Source organism: Mus caroli, unplaced genomic scaffold (assembly GCF_978045245.1).
Source record: "Mus caroli unplaced genomic scaffold, Mus_caroli_1 scaffold_7, whole genome shotgun sequence".
Lineage (NCBI taxonomy): Eukaryota > Metazoa > Chordata > Mammalia > Rodentia > Muridae > Mus > Mus caroli.
This window is the reverse complement of record NW_028227262.1, coordinates 113,253,319-113,269,530: the sequence shown is the minus strand read 5'-3', so window position 1 is coordinate 113,269,530 and position 16,212 is coordinate 113,253,319. Positions and strand designations below refer to the sequence as shown.

General features: G+C 41.5%; 1 protein-coding gene across 2 annotated transcripts in view; it reads left to right on the top strand.

The window, feature by feature from the left end:
- The first annotated feature begins 530 nt into the window (after positions 1 to 530).
- Chrm2 (cholinergic receptor muscarinic 2) overlaps positions 531 to 16,212 on the top strand; it is a 132,042-nt gene continuing 116,360 nt past the window's right edge. Inside the window, exons 1-2 of one of the 2 annotated variants that reach the window (XM_021165322.3) lie at positions 531 to 954; positions 1,192 to 1,339. The gene's annotated coding sequence lies outside the window, so the exon portion shown is untranslated. Of the gene's footprint in view, positions 955 to 1,191; positions 1,340 to 1,623; positions 2,116 to 16,212 lie in introns of those variants that run through there. The other variant, XM_029478330.2, reaches the window with a different exon arrangement.

Sequence of the window (16,212 nt, the reverse complement as noted above, 5' to 3'; positions counted from 1 at the left end):
TCCCGTCTCACCAAAGCCTCACTAGTATACTCTCTTAACTACTACTCCCCATTAACTGATGGAACACACAGGCGTTGACCTGTGTGGGAAGAAGAAAAAACAAAACAGCAAAGACAGATAAATTTCTGTGTCTTTCTAATACATTAGTTAGCATCAAAGAAAGGAATAAACAATCTGAACAATTCTCCATGACTATATATTTAGTACAAAGTACATTGCATTTATTCTAACATTTCCCCACCTGGAAATACGGGGCATAAGTATCTTCTGCAATCAACAAGCCTTCTTCCCAATGTGCCCTGTCACCTTTGTAGCAACCTGGCACCTGCTGACATGGGACCTAGGGGTGGTGGTGGTGGTGGTGGTGGTGATTGCAAAGGTTGTGGTGTAGAAATTGCAGACCGAGAACTGAGCTCCGGGGTCGGACATGGAGAGATGCAGAAAAGAGCTGAGAGAGAAAGCTGTCATATTTGCACCGAAGAACCGCCAAATCAGAGCGCAGAGAAGATTTCATTGGCGGAGCCCCCTTCAACGGCAACTAATCCTGTCAGAACGAAAGAAAATTGTAAATGCTCTCTCCAGAAACTGTCCGCCCATTGCAGCTAATCGAACACAAACGCACAAATAGAGACACCACTCTCGCTCTGCTGCTACACACAGCGGGTGAGGGCGAGGAGACCAGTTCCCAGGAGCAGGCACACGGGGGCACAGACACACTCACTCGCACACACGCACACACGCACACGCCAGCCTGCGGGCTTGGCCAGAACCCTGAAGTCGCAGATCCCACTTGGAAATCGCCAGAGGCACTGGGAGAAGTGGAAGAGCGCAGCTCCCAGACACTAATTACTACTTCCCCGACACTCGGGTGAAGAAATGAAGCCCGCCCAGCTCTTCGCCACATCCAGGTCTCCTTTCTGTTTCGGTGTTCACAGTCATCTTCCTGAAAGCCAGGTTTGAAAGTCTTATTTGCCTGTGTTTGGGGGGTGTGATGCTCAAGGCGGCAGACAGATGTAATTTAACTCCAGTCCGAATTGGCTAATTGGGGTCCCAGATTAGCCGAGTAATATGACCCATGTGACATGCCCCGCAGCCTTCTCTGAGCCTTGGGGTCCGCAGTCTCCCCGCCTCCCTTGCCCCACCCGTCTAAGTGCGGCGGCGACAACTAATCTTTCGCTTTTCTCTCGCAAGATCCAGGGAGAAGGCAAGCGGGCAACCAGCTGAGGACTCCGAGCTGTGCCGCTCGCTCCCAAACCGGTCCAACCTGAGCCCGCCAAAGGCTCCTCGCTCCAGCCAGACTCCACCAGATCGCAGCCCCGGGCGACTAAGTCAGTGACAGGTAAAGACTCTTGTTATACCACGGTTCTCTAATTGTCCATATCAAGGGCCCTGGTACCTCGCAGTTCCTCCCCATCACCCGACCCTGGACGCAGATGGTCTGGGTTTGCAAGAATTGTTTGGTGGTCCCCGACACGTGCAGGTTTTCCAATGGAAACTTTGGCATTTGGGGCTTGCTGGAGAGGACACGTACCTTGGCGGGTCTGAAAGAAGGAGGGGTTTCAAAGCTGGGGCGGGGGAAACCAGTGGGGTAGCTAAGTCCAGTGGAATGTGGCAAAAAGCAGCCTGTGAGCGCGATACTCCAGTATGGCTGTGTCTTTGAGCTTGGCACCCCCTCACCCCCGCTGCCACACTCTGGTCCTCTTCATTCCCGCACCCCCCCCCAACTCCAGATGCTGCCGTGGGAAAGGCAAGTAGAGCTCAGTCTCTCCTGCCGCTCACCCCTCCCCCTTAAGCTCCCCTTATACCCTGGGGTCTGGGCACACTGCATTTAGGGTGGAGGCCCCTCTCGCCACCACTCCACGCTGTCCTCTGACTCCGCCTTGGGAGAGAGCCTTCTGGTGAGGACGACAGGTTTAGTGCTGTTGTTCCCGGACCTTGGCGGGGGAACAAGGTTGGGGAAGGTTTCCAGGAGGAGAGAGAAGGGAGTCCTCTGCAAGCCTATTTTCCTCCGCTGACGCGCGCAAGGTTGATTGTCCACTGTGGCTGAGGAAAGGGACCCCAGTCCAGAGCTGATGAAGTCTCAGACGCTGCAGGAGCTTGGAATCCCAACTCATGGTGGGTACTGGACCACTCTGCCGGTCTTAGATAGAGAATAACACAAATGACCTTTACTGTTGGCACCTGAGGAGCTAGGCTATCATCTCTAACTTGTGGCTCTGGGAGCGAGCGAGGTGCGGTCCAAACCTGGTTGCAGATAGAAAATACAGAAATTCCACCTGTGCGCTCCACCCTTCCATGTCCCTGGAGTGTCAGAAGCCTAGCAAGCAGGGGGAGTTGCTTTGCAGGGCGCTCTAGGGGTAAGAATTCACCCAAATTGACATCTATGGGGGCAGGGGGATACTCTGCCTCTGTTCTTCTACAATATATGCATCCTCCTTTCTATCTCTGGTCCTTCTACGCCCTTACGGCTCTCCTGGGCCTCCAAATAGTGCAAGGGAGGGTCGACCGGTCTTTCAGTCCCTTTATGTGATGCAGACTTGGGAGCTTGTGTGCAAATGTCCATGGAGAGAAGTACTCGCTGCCAAGAGCTGGGAGGAGGGCAGAGAAATGGAAGTAAACACGGAAGGCAAGTAAAATTGCTCGCTGACACATCACCCAAGCTGCCCTCTCATATTCTTGTGTCACTTCGGGGTCCCTGTGAGCCTGTTCCTGCAACTCCACTGCTCCAAAGCTTCCCACCGCAGGAAGACCCTTGCCCCTTGCTCCAGGTCCAGAATCTCCCACTCTGACCTTACATTCATCTCTACCCTTTCCTAACTTCCTTCCTTCCTTCCTTTCTTCCTTCCTTCCTTCCTTCCTTCCTTCCTTCCTTCCTTCCTTCCTTTCTTTCTTTCTTTCTTTCTTTCTTTCTTTCTTTCTTTCTTTCTTTCTTTCTTGGTCTGGTTTTGCTTCTCTCGTTCTTTCTTTTACACTGGGTGGCAGTTGGTATATGGAAATCTTAGGATGTTCAGTCCCTCCAGCATAAGCAGCCAGCAGCACAAACACACATCTCAAAGCTCTTCCATACAAGCACTAGCGCTCCAGTGCTTGGCCACCTTTGGGCATTCCCCAAGCATCTGCAGTCTTGCTCATCTTGGCTAAGGCTTCTGCCTCAACCCGGTTGAATGGAAAGGGGAGCTGCTCATACTCCCTGGAGAAACCTCAGGACAATCAGGCAGAATTGGAAATTTGAAGTAGAAGTGAGGTGGAGAGACTGTGCTGGGGCAGTTCAAAGGGGTGAGCGTTCCTGAGGTGCTGTGTGACAGCGATTTTCCCATCCCAACACTGGGTGTCTTGCCCCCAGTCCAACTAGCTGCATCTTTTTTCCAAGCTGTGCAGGGTAGTCTGATGGCTGAGGACCAGAGTGGGCCTTCACTTTCTTTCTATTTCTTGCAATTGGCATATTCCTGGATTCAAAGTTCTTTGTGCAAAGAAATCAGCTGAGCTCATAAACTCCATGTTAACTAACTCTGGCTTGTGGGGAAAAGGATTTCACGATGTTTTCTGGAGACAATTAAGTGCATAAGCATAAACTGTCTTGATAAGCATGGGGTGGATGTATTCTTTTCACTGCTTGTAATAACAGGGATATGGATACACTTACATAGAAACCTCTCATAATCAGGTATCCCTGGGTCATCTTAAAGAATTTTACAATGACACCAGTGATTGTAGAGATAAAACCAGTCGATTTAACCAAGACACAGTTTCATGCTGAGAATTATATTGGGCTACAATTGAGAAAGAGCACTCTTGAGATCATTGTCAATGATGGAAGAACTTTGTGCCAACACTGTTAGAGCTTTCCCTTAGGAAAAAATGGGACTAAAAAAGAGTGATATTAATGCCAGATTGTCATCCTGTTACAAAAAAAAATGTGTTGAAGTTTTGGCAATAAAATGATAAAGAACTTTTCATCAACTCTATGGACTTTCTGAGATGAAATAATATCGGCAAATGAGTTCTAAAATCCAAAACAGACCTTGTAAAGGCCAGGAACACCTCCTCAGGTTTGTCTATGGTTTGAAAGTTCTGCGTATATAATGGAGTGGACATAGGGAAAGTTGAGTTGTAGGACCCAAAAGTAAGAGTAGGCCACTTGACAGATGTTACATCAGCCTGTAAAGGGAGAAATGATGTGTTCTTATGTAAGTGTGCCTGAGGGTGCCTGGAGGGGAACTGGAGGAAGAAACTAGGTGGATTGCAATATCCCTATCATAGTTCAAGTGCATGAGAACCCAGAAAACGTGTTTGAAGCTCTTAAGTGACTTCAGACACAGCTGTGGAAGAGATTAACAGTTAAAATATAGAAACTCTTTCTCTGGTGAGCACCCATAGGCAAACATTTGGGGCGGGGGTTGGGGGTGGGGACAATAAACTGCTGTCTTTAAAAATAAAACTAACAAATTACTCTAAAAGTGAATTTGTCTCTTTGTCCTGACAGGCAATTGGACACAAACTTAGAGGACAATTGCCAAATTTCAATCCAGAATATCCCACTGCTAGGGCCAAGGGTAACAGAGGCTTAGGGCATCTTTAGAGGTGGCTAGCCTGCTGGCTGACAAGTAGGGGACATAAAGGTGTGAGTGTCCAGTGGTCAGTGCAGAGTGAGCTGGCCGATGAGAAGACATGTGTCTCCAAGACCCACCCCAATGGGAAGAGCAGAAGGAGGTGAAGAAGAGAATTAGAGCCCAAGGTAGGAGAGGCGAAGAGGAAAGGGGAGAAAGGAGAAGGAAACATAAGGGCAGGATTCTGTGGAAATGACCTTAATAAAGTGTGGTGCAGCCTCAACTCCTCACACTGGTCTTAATATGCCACTACGTGAAACAGTGTTCCTAAGTATCTTTCCATGTAACTTCCCAGAGAGCATTCTTCATCCCATCTTAACATTTCTTCCTTTTACTCTATAAGGTAGAGTCTGATAAACAACACGTCAAAGTCCCCTTGAAAGACTGTTTTTACTCATAAAAATTACGTTTGCACTGGTATATTATTTTTGATGTCTATGCTGTGTCCCCACAAGGACTCAAATGTATTCAACCCTGGTAAAAATTCTCCTTGTGGCTATTTACAACTGCCCATCATCCTTATCGTTTGTTTGCATTCTGTTTCCTTTAGTTCACTGAGCAGATGTTCCAATCCCTTTCATTAGGGGTCAGCAAAGCAAGTGTACTTTCTGCATATCCTAGGCTCTGCTGTTGTCTTGTGGTATAATAATATGTGCATGTGTGCATAAATGTCTCCCCCTACATGGTGTGTGTGTGTGTGTGTGTGTGTGTGTGTGTGTGTGTGTGTGTGTGTGTGTATGTGTAAGAGAGGCAGGGGGTAGATCATGGAAAGCAGGTCACTGTTCCTTAGGCATTTTCAAACTTTATGCTAAATTCCCGGTTCTTTCCTAAGCGGCTTACATGCATTATATTATCTGTTTTGCTACAAATCCTTATGATTTTAAATAGTGTCAGGCACATCCCAGGAACTTAATAAATCTTTGCTGAATGAGTAAATATAGGAATCCATTTTCACATCACAACAATCCTAGGAGACAGATGCTAGTTTCTTGATTTTACAGGAAAGGAAACCTACAGCTATAGAAATGCAGTGATGGCTCCAAATCATATAAATAGTATGTTGCAGCCCCAAGATGCAAACACAGCCTGTTGGACTCCCAGAGGCTTCACTCGGGTACTATGCAAATTGACTGTATGTAGAGGCATAACCAGTATTTTTTCTGTATTTGGGGAAAGCAACATTGTGATATTCAGTTTTCAGTCATGTTCTCTCCATCCATTTAATTCAACTCTGCCTTTTCTGCTTAGACCCCCTACATCCAGGAAAAGAAATGTAGGGAGAGTCAGTGCCAACTACATTCTTAGTTGGCACAACATGCTTATTCTACTTAGTTATCATTTCTGGTGGAAGAAACCAAAGGCATTAAGAGTACCAGGCACTTTGCCAGGTGTCACATCCACCTCTAAACTAAGGCAAGAGAACCAAGAGGATGTCAGATGTCTTCCAGTTGAACTCATGATAAGTAGATAAATAGATTTCCCAAAGTGAAACATCTAAGTACTTCATGAAAAAGTTCACAAGTCAACATCCATTCTAGCATCTCCCCATAGTATTATAGTGAATGAATTGCTCTCTACTATTCCCCCCTCCCCTTTGGACATTTGGATTCTGAGTTTCAATGGCTTCTTTTAATTTTAGTCAGACTTTATTGCCAACCTCTGCTTTGCAAGGCAAATGTGACTTTGTGAACTGCTATCAGCTGAGGAGGAGGAAGAGAAGTTAGAGCTTCTATGTTATCGGTTCCTGTCTTACTTCATTTCGTTTTCTTCTTTCTTCTTACATGCTGAAGTTCCTTTTATACTATGACCTAAATATACAGTCATCTTAGCTGCTGCTGTTACCATGGTAATGCTTCATGGTAGATAAGGGTATACTATAAGAATCAGATTCTGTCATTAGTAATGGAATTCTTTCCCCCTCAACCCTTCTCCCTCCAGCCAGGCTTACACCTAATGATGCCCTCTGGTGTTCAAAGGCAGAAAGTGCACTGGTTTGTTTATGAGGCGCTCATCATTGTTTAAAGCTTAGGAGACACTTTAATTTTAATTCGAAAATAAAAATGACTCAGATAAGGTTTAATTAACGTAGTTTAAACAATGATGTTATAAAAAAGATTTTCTGTTTTCTAAGTATATTAAAAGCTGTCTACTGTGCTGAGATCTGGAACGTTCTATGTATGTATGTAAGTATTTAGACCTATACACCCTTTTGTACTTAATATGATTGTGAAATGTTTTTATGAGAGACAGAGAGTCTTCCAAGAGAAGAATCTAGTAGAATATTCTGTATGCTTTGATCTGAGGATTTAAAAGAAAATGAAGTCTTCTGACTTAATGGGGAGACTTACTTTCTTGCTGGAAATGTCTAGACGTTTTACTCTTCGTCTGCATTAATGAGCACATTTTTATTAGTCACTCATAACCCAACAAACTGACACGAAACTGATGTGTTAAGAACACCTTATCTTCCCCACTCCAAATTCTACAGCTTCGTCTACTTCAGTGGCAAAGCAGGCCAGTGCTCTCTTTGGGGCTTCTCCAGAACTTCTCCCCAAATCTCCCTTGCCAGGGGGTTTTATTATGATGTATTGAACTGGTCCTCCACTCTTCAGCTTTCTGTACTATACCTCCTTCTTTCATTCCCAGACATCCTTTTCATAATGCAAAACTGAGCATGTAATAATACTTTTTAAAAATTCTCCAGTGTTTCTCAAGTGGTTGTAATAAACTCTTCCATCACTGATGCAGTGAGACTGCCCATTACACATGCAGTGAGACTCTCCATCACTGATGCAGTGAGACTGTCTAGCACTGATGCAGTGAGACTTTCCATCACTGATGATGCAGTGAGACTCTCCATCACTGATGCAGTGAGACTGACTGTCTAGCACTGATGCAGTGAGACTTTCCATCACTGATGATGCAGTGAGACTGTCCAGCACTAATGCAGTGAGTCTGTCCAGCACTGCTGCAGTGAGACTGTCCAGCACTGATAAAGTCTCTTTCCCCAGCTGCATCTTTACTCATCATTTCTTCCTGTTTGGTCCACATAGAAAGAATTCATAGTAGCTTAGTATTCTGATCAACTAGAGTAAAATCTAAACAACTATTAGCCAATGTCTTCTTTCTCATCATTTCTTCCTCCTCTCCTTCTCTTTCATTTAATTCATCAGTGATGTTCTTATTATTACAATAACCACTGAAAAGTAACCAGATTTCTTATTTATATTCAGAATCAATATAATAATAACATGGAATTTTTGGTGTTTAATAGACACGATAGTGTGTTTTGGAGGGAAAGACATGAGTTTTAAAGTATTGCATGATTTTGGACAATTTTTTCCTGAATATTTAACTAAAGTATTTGAAAATGAAAGTACATGTGAAATTTGGCTGATTTAATCTGGTCCTGGTCATAAAATAACAACTAGAACTTAAAATTTAAAATTAAAGAAAATAGAACAATGGGTATATTTTCATTAGCGATGAAAAGCAGGCATTTATAATACACTGGTAATAAGAATTAATATTTATACACAATCTTAGGCTAAAGGCTGAGACGTGATGAGATACGGATTTTGTTTTTGGTTTTTAAATAGCTGACTGACTTTCTAACAAAATTTTTGCATAGATGTTTAGAACTCCATAAATATTCATAGTCCCTTTCTACTTTATTGTACAACAATCTTCTAGGCTGCATCCTACGGTTGGTTCAGATGTTTGGTACATGGAGCCATGGACCAACAAAGCTGAGTGTCTGTATTTTCAAGATAAATTGAAGTGAATAATTGAAGTGTGGGGTGTGTGTGTGTGTGGGGGTTCTGAAGTGTTAGGTTTTCATTTGCCTCAGAAAGTCATCTGTTTTGGAGGCTAAGTACCCATTTATCCTTGGGTGCTGACCTCTAGGCACACAAAAAACACAGGTTTCTAACGGTCAGCATACATAGCCAGTGCTTTGCATGACAGGATTCTGAGAACTGGGTAAATGACTACTACCTTAAAGCCTTTTCTGGCTTTTTAAAGAGAGTAATTCATAGGTTGAATGCCTAGAATACTCTGTTCTTCATGAAGAGATTATGAGTCAGCAAGAAGTCTCCCAGGAATCTAGATTTTTTTTAGCAGGTACCTGATATGATCCCAAAGTGGACAGAAGTGGAGCACATTTTAAGTAATAGTAAAAAGTAATAGAAATAGTAAGCTTTAGAACTTACAAGGCATTGAAGAGAGGGGAAAAAATACAGAATGCTCAGCCTTGAAATGTTTCTACAGGACTTAACATGAAAACTCTGTCTCCCCTTATAGACTGTCAAGATCCAGAGACAGTGATGTGCATAGTCAGAAACCTTTTGGTTTCCTGGACAGATTCCAGGATAAGCAATAGAATTGAATAAATAACAATTCAGCATACCCGAGGCTCATGCTGTCTGTCTTGTGCATACCAGTTTGTTTATATGCAGCTCAGTTACAACCCCATATCTACATCCTTAGAGTTAGCCTGGACTGGGAAGGGTTGAGCGTGCAGTTCCCTTTGTAAGCCTTATTTCAATTTCTACCCCTCTGTGTTCTTTCTCACTGATGTCTTCCCAGAACATAATTTTGTTTTGTTTTGGGTTTTTGTTTTTTTTTCTGTTTTTGTTTTTGTTTTTGGTTTTTGTTTTTTTTGTTTTTTTTTTTTGTTTTTGTTTTTGTTTTTGTTTTTTTTGATGCCAGGACTTTTCTGTGCTGCCTTCTGCACAGTGTCCTCTCTAGGTTTACTCTGGGGAGGAAATGGACAGGTGCCTATTCCTCTTCCTCTTCCTTTTCCCAGCCACTCAGGGAGGAATCAGGAGAGTGCTGGGATTGTCTCCAGTTCTAACAGGGTGCATTTGGCTGTAGCTGCTGTAAATACTCATGCACTACAGTGATCCCAAGCAAGGGACAGACGTATCCAATAGGCGCTAGGAAAGGAATGCTCTGCTGCTCATTCCCGATGTTCTTGCTCAAACCCCTTACTTGAGACGAAGATTCCTCTGTTTTAATAAAGCAAAGATTCTTCTCCTTACCAAACCAATAAACTAGGGGAAGATGAGCCTCTTATCTCTTGATTAACAAACTACTCCAGGGCTCTTTACTAGGGGTGAGTTTAGGTATTTAAAGAATTACCTGGAGACTACTTTTTTCTACAGTTCATAAACGCTACGTACAGAATAAATTGATGAGTAGTGGTAATAAAATACATTGCACACACAAATTTGTATTGTCGAACTAGATGATTATTTCTGTACCTTCCTTGAAATTGTTTCAAAGGGAAGAGGTTTCTACCTAAACTTACGTGAAATCTGTGGAATTTCCCTTTCATTTCCTAATTGAATTTTTTTGGACTGCAATATTTGGCTTCATTTTATGGAGAAGAAAGGAAGCGACCACACACCCAAAATTGCAGATAGCTCTTTTGTTTTCATGCTTTATTCTCAAAATTACTTTCCCTCTTATTTTGTCAATGAAGAGTGCAGCTATATATTTATGTGTAGACTGAGACAGCACAAATCTCTTTCCCTGTGTACTGAGTCACGAGAGTACTGAAGGAGTACCATGGATGACAAAAGCTTAAATCCTGCAGTCTTACTGAGCCACCAACAAGACACCGTACCCTAGATGATGTGAGGGCCCCAACACATATACAGCAGAGGCCTACCTGGTCTGGCCTCACTGAGAGAAGATGCACCTAACCCTGGAGAGTTTGAGGCCCAGGGAATGGGGAGGCCTGGCTAGGTGGGGTGTGATTGGGGGGTGTAGGGACATTTTCTTGGAGACTGGGGAAGAAGAATGGGATGAGGAACTGCCAGAGGGTGGACCAGGAGGGGGTGATGACTGGACTGTAAAAATAGATTAAAGATAATAATCACAAAAATCCCGATGTCTTTAACAAGTGGATAGGTAAGTCTCAGTCTGATTTTGTTTTTAAAAGACCACAATAGGATGTTCTCTATGACTAAGCCTTTATATATTAGTGGCTGTTTCTGATTTATGAATGAGACATTCCTCTGTGACAGTAGTGACTAGTTCCCCCCACAGCAAAGCAAAGCAAACAAAGCACGCAGTGAGAGTTTCTGTACCATGCTTCCAGGAAACTTTACAAGGTTTGTCAATTCTTTGGATATATTATTTCTATGCCTCAGGTTCACCCTTTGTGGAATGCACTTTTTACATTTTCTTCCTAAACTTAAAAGAAATTGGTTTTTAGATGTTTACTTTTGACACTGACTAACTTGGTCTAAGCCTGCGTCTGAGGTTGTTTGCATCAGAGCCACATCTATGGTGAAATATCAGTTCTGAAACCTTGCTTGCTTTGCTGTAGAACAGGAACATATTTTTATTAATTTATTTATTCATTTTACATCCGATCACAGCCCCCCTTCCTCCTGTTCTCCCAAGTCTTATCCTTATAAATCTGCTTACCCAGTACTCCTTCTCCTTCTCTTCAGATAACCTCCCTCAGAACCCAGCCACACCAGCTTGGGTAGCACCATGCCCTGGGACATCCCTTTGCAGCAGGACTAGGCACTTCCTCTTCCACTAAGACCCAACTAGGCAGTCCAGCTAAGGGAAGGGATTCTAATAGCAGCCAACAGAGTCAGAGACAGTACCAGCTCCAGTTGTTAGGGAACCCATATGAAGATAAAGCTGCACATCTGCTATATATGTTGGGGGCCTAGATTCAGCCCGTGCATGTACTTTGGTTGGTGGGTCAGTCTCTGTGAGACCCCATGAGCCAAGGTTAGTTGACTTTGTAGGTCTTCTTGTGGTGTGCTTGGACTCTCCAGCTCACTCAATCCTATTTCCCACTCTTCCACAAGACTCCCTGATCTCTGCCTGATATTTGGCTGTGGGTCTTTGTATCTGTTTCGATCTGCTGCTAGGTGAAGTTTCTCAGGAGACAGTTATGCTAGGCTCCTGTCTGCAAGGATAGCAGAGTATCATTAATAGTGTCAGGGGTTAGCTCACTCCCATGGTATGGTTCTCAAGTTGGGCCAGTTATTGGTTGGCCATTTCCTCAAACCCTGATCCATCTTTATTACTGAGGAGAGAAAAACTGGCACATTTTAAAGAGGGTATCCCATTGAGAATTTGATACCACAGTCTGATAAAAACAAAGACCAAGAGAAAGGGAAGAATAATTCAGAGGTAAGTCCCACTTGCAATCATCAGTCAGAAAATTAATGTATGAACAATAAGTTAGAAGACAGAAGATAGAGTTAAAGAGATGAGTCCGAGGTGAGGCTCAGAACCATCATGTTGACCAGTTGCCTGGAGGAGGCAAATTTGTCTATTTTCTACTTGGAATTGATAGAATATAAAATAGTCCCTTGAGAGCTATATTGAGGCACAGAAAAAAGCAATATTTTATTTCTGAATTCCCTAGACATAAAATATTTCACAGGTATTTATCAAAGACGTGTAACATTTCTTTTGATTAGGGCAAAACCAAGTTGTATACTAATGGAATTATTTAGTCCCTGTCTGTTTTTATACAACTACTCCTATAGTCTTTCTCCACAAAGCAATGGCTCTTACTCAATGCTGACTTCTATATTGCAAATACACAAATAAAGAGCCAAAAGACCTAATTGTTGGCAGAAGTGAAATATCAGTGGACTAATTCTCTCCTGGTTTTTGTATCCACCCGTCAATTCTTAACTGTTTATTCATACAAAATCTCCAGAGAATCATCACTGTCTATTGGTAAATGATAATACTAGCTAAATTTTGCTACAATTAATTGAAATTTCACACTCCCGTGTTTCTCTATCAGTCAATACTTTTCCATACTGACACCTTTAATCAAGGATTATCTTTCACAAGGGACTGGCAACCAGGCCCTAATTAATTAAGGTGATAATTGCTCCCCTCTCTCTTGCAGTTAGTGGTTACATAACACCTTCTGCAGGAAATTCACAACCTCAGCACTCCTCTTTAAATGATCCCACTTACATGAAGACGCCTCAGCTTCCATCTCTGTGAGGGCCTTCCAAACTTTTTAATTAATCATTTTTTTTTTCTTTTTGCAGTAAAGGAGGTCATATTTATTCTCCAGTGAGTTTTCTTATTTAAACAAATAAAATGGTTTTTTTTTTTCTATTATTGAAGTGTCTAGAAGAATCCCAAGGGCTTATTTCCATAAAAGAGTAAGACTTTGTCAGACATCTCTCCTTTGATGTTCACTAGCTTGCCTTACTTAGTTTCTGTTTTTCAATGCATGTTCCCTGGTCCTTTGTTCTTGGATCTGTTTTCTCTTCCCCAATCCTCAGATACTAAGTTGTTGTGCAGCATTGTGTAAGGTTTGTTAGGTTCTCTGGGCAGGTGTGGTTCCATTATTTCAGTAGACATGGGATCTAGATTATACTTCATAATTGGCATCCCTCCTATCCTATCCCATAATAGATATGGCTCCCCTCCTTTGTGTTGGTACTTCTTGGTATCTGGGGTACTCTTTCAGAAATAATTGATGGTTGCTCTAACTCCATGAAGCAATTTCCCTAAGTCCCAGAATCCATGAAATCCTCGTACCATATATTGTTCAGATTTTCTAAAAGTAATATGATCTTATTTGCTTCTTTTAATTAAATTATTGTGATTTATTTCTTTCACTTGCAGCAAACCCTTACTAGATTACAATTATGAATTACTATTTATCTCAGACCCATTTGGTCTTACTTGATATTTCTAATATAACTGAAATGAGGCTGAATATCAACGGGTCAGTCTTCTAAAACTCAAATTGCTTTCCCACCCTTATGATATATAATTTTTCATGCTACATTAGGTTTTTAAAACAGTCTTCATGTTTTGAGACAGTTTGAATTCATAAAACTAGTGTGAAAGATATGGAGAATCCTCACAGATTGCTTGTCCCTCTCCACCCAAGGGCTCTTCATAAAGCAAACATCCTTTAAAGAGTGACAGGGTTATCATATGTGTGCATCACTTACATTAGACATCCTTCTTGGTGTTATTAATTATAGACAATTGAACAAGAAGATAATGGTGCACTTACATTGGGATAGTACAATGCAGTATGTCTCCATTCCTACGAAAATCTTTGTCCCACCTATCGACCCAACTCCCTTCCTGTCTACTGACCATCACCTCTTTGTTCTTCTTCTCCAGTTTTACCTTTTCTAGAACACTGTATCAGCAGGATCATTTAACAACCTACTTTACCTAGCAGTAAGCATTTACCTTTCTTTCCACTACGTTTCACTATTAGGTAATCATTTCTTTTTAGATCAGAATAATATTCTCTTAGGCCAGTTGTTTTTTCCCCTAGAATTTAAAGTTTTCCCCTTGTCCCTTCAATAATTTTTTTTTTAGCTATACGCTATAGAAATATTCCCCTCTCACCACATATAATATACTTTTATTCTTATGCTAGATTTTCTATAATCCTTCACTTTTTAAAATGAATTATTTATTTATGTATAGGAGTATACTGTCAATGTCTTCAGACACACCAGAAGAGGGCATCAGATCCCATTACAGATGGTTCTGAGCCACCATGTGGTTGCTGGGAATTGAACTCAGGACCACTGGAAGAGCAGTCTTAACTGTTGAGTCATCTCTCCAGCCCCTAGTCCTTCATTCTATATTCTTAAATTCAACAAATCTTTAGTGATAACCAGAGATTTCATGTTCTAAATATTTTAAATCTCTCTGTGTTGTTCTTTTTGTTAGGAAGTTACCCCCCCCCCCCCAGTTACAGTGTTTAATAGGAGCATGGCACTGCTACTTTCCATGATGTGGATCTTGTTAATTATTTTTCCACTATTATTGTTTACCCAATTGTGGTGACTCTTCTGCTCCCCAGGGTCTAGCTGAGGAGTGGCAAGGAAAAGACATCACATACCTGTGTCTTTTCCATTTCTCTTTATTGCCCGATTTCCCAAGACTTGGCAGTCATGATAAAAAGACTAAACACTTCAAGGAAAGTTTCAACTATGAAAGAATATGACCTCTGGATGAAAGGTCACATGTCTGAATTCGGCTTACCAGTTATCCCCATTTCTGTTCAGAAGCAAGATGAGTCCTGAGGGGTCATTTTGCATTTCTCTGGACTGTGACCTTTTCTTTATTCTCAGTCTTTAGTCAGATTGATGCAGTTTGATATCTTGATGTAGCCATTCTGGCTGTTAGACATAGGATTTGCATGTGATAACTAATGATATCCACACTAACTTCAACTTCACTTTTAGTACCTCACTGGGTCCTATGCTTATTTTCTCTGAATTTATATCCAAATCCATGATAAACACAGTTAAATTCTCATTGATATTGTCTGTTTTCATTAGAAGAAACTTACTGCATAAGGGTAAGAAAATATTTTTCTTCTCTTTTAAAAATTATTTTAATTTTCCTTTTTCTCTGCATTGAATCTGGTATCTGTTTCTAATCTTAGCACAGAGATAAACTAAATAAATATTATCTAGTGGTGATTTTTATGCCTTAGTCTGCCTAAATTCCCAAGATTCTTCCTACCTCAGTATAGTTCTGTTGCTTCTATAACATTAAGTTAATTATCTTCTAAAATAATATGAGACTTTATAAAATTTCCCTTTGGGAAAAAGTATTCACATAGGATATATTTTTCCACATTGAAAACCAACACTCCATTAAGTTTCAGCAGAACTTTTCCTAGGCTGCCCTTGTAGGTAAATGATAGTATCATTTGTTTAAGCTTAATCTATTCTGTCTTGAGCACATGAGCTTGCAACAGGACAAAGCTCCTGTGTGTGTGTGTATATTGCAATGGACTATTACATGTGCTGAAATAGCACACATTTCCCCCAGTACAAGGAATAGATTTGTATCATTTCTTTCTTCTACTTGACTGAAAGGTAAATGACCAAAGACAAATAGCCATTTTGATCACGAAACCATACATTGTGCTGGATAATGATGAAATTGGAGCATCGGTTTGTTTATTCTTGCATTCATTCATTTAATAGATAATTACCAATCATCCACTTTATGAATAGAACTGTGTTCGTTCATCAGCTAACCTAACCTCCACTCTGCCATATAACAGAGGAAGAAAAACTAGTTTCCACTCTCTGTGCTGGGGAAACTTTATGTTTATTCATATCAGCCCTGCTATGATCTCCCATAGCTACCGAAGGATTGCACTAGCTGTGAGGAGCCTTCAGTATGTACTAGGAGCTTAGAAAGGGGAGGGGGGGGGGAATCCAGACAGCTTTCTTTGATTTTTGATCTAGATTTGCCTCAAGCAGAATAAATTAGTGGTAAATTATACCAATCTTATATGTTTTATTGAAAGTTTACCTTTTACCTCCATTTATTCACATTCAGGAAACCCGTGGATTTCTCATTAAGATCCAGTCTGATACCTTATTTCACAGTTAAATCTATTATGAATAAAAAGCAGTAGTGGGTTTAAAACTCATGTTCACAGTATTGGAACCAGATTTGAAGTATAAGAGTCCCAGCATTTCACCCAAACTCAACATCATCATTGGTCTAACTGCCTCTGTAAAAATAATATATATGACCACTTCAAAAAGTAGGTGGTAGCACGATAAGTGAACATTTTTGTTTTGTTTTGTTTTACTGT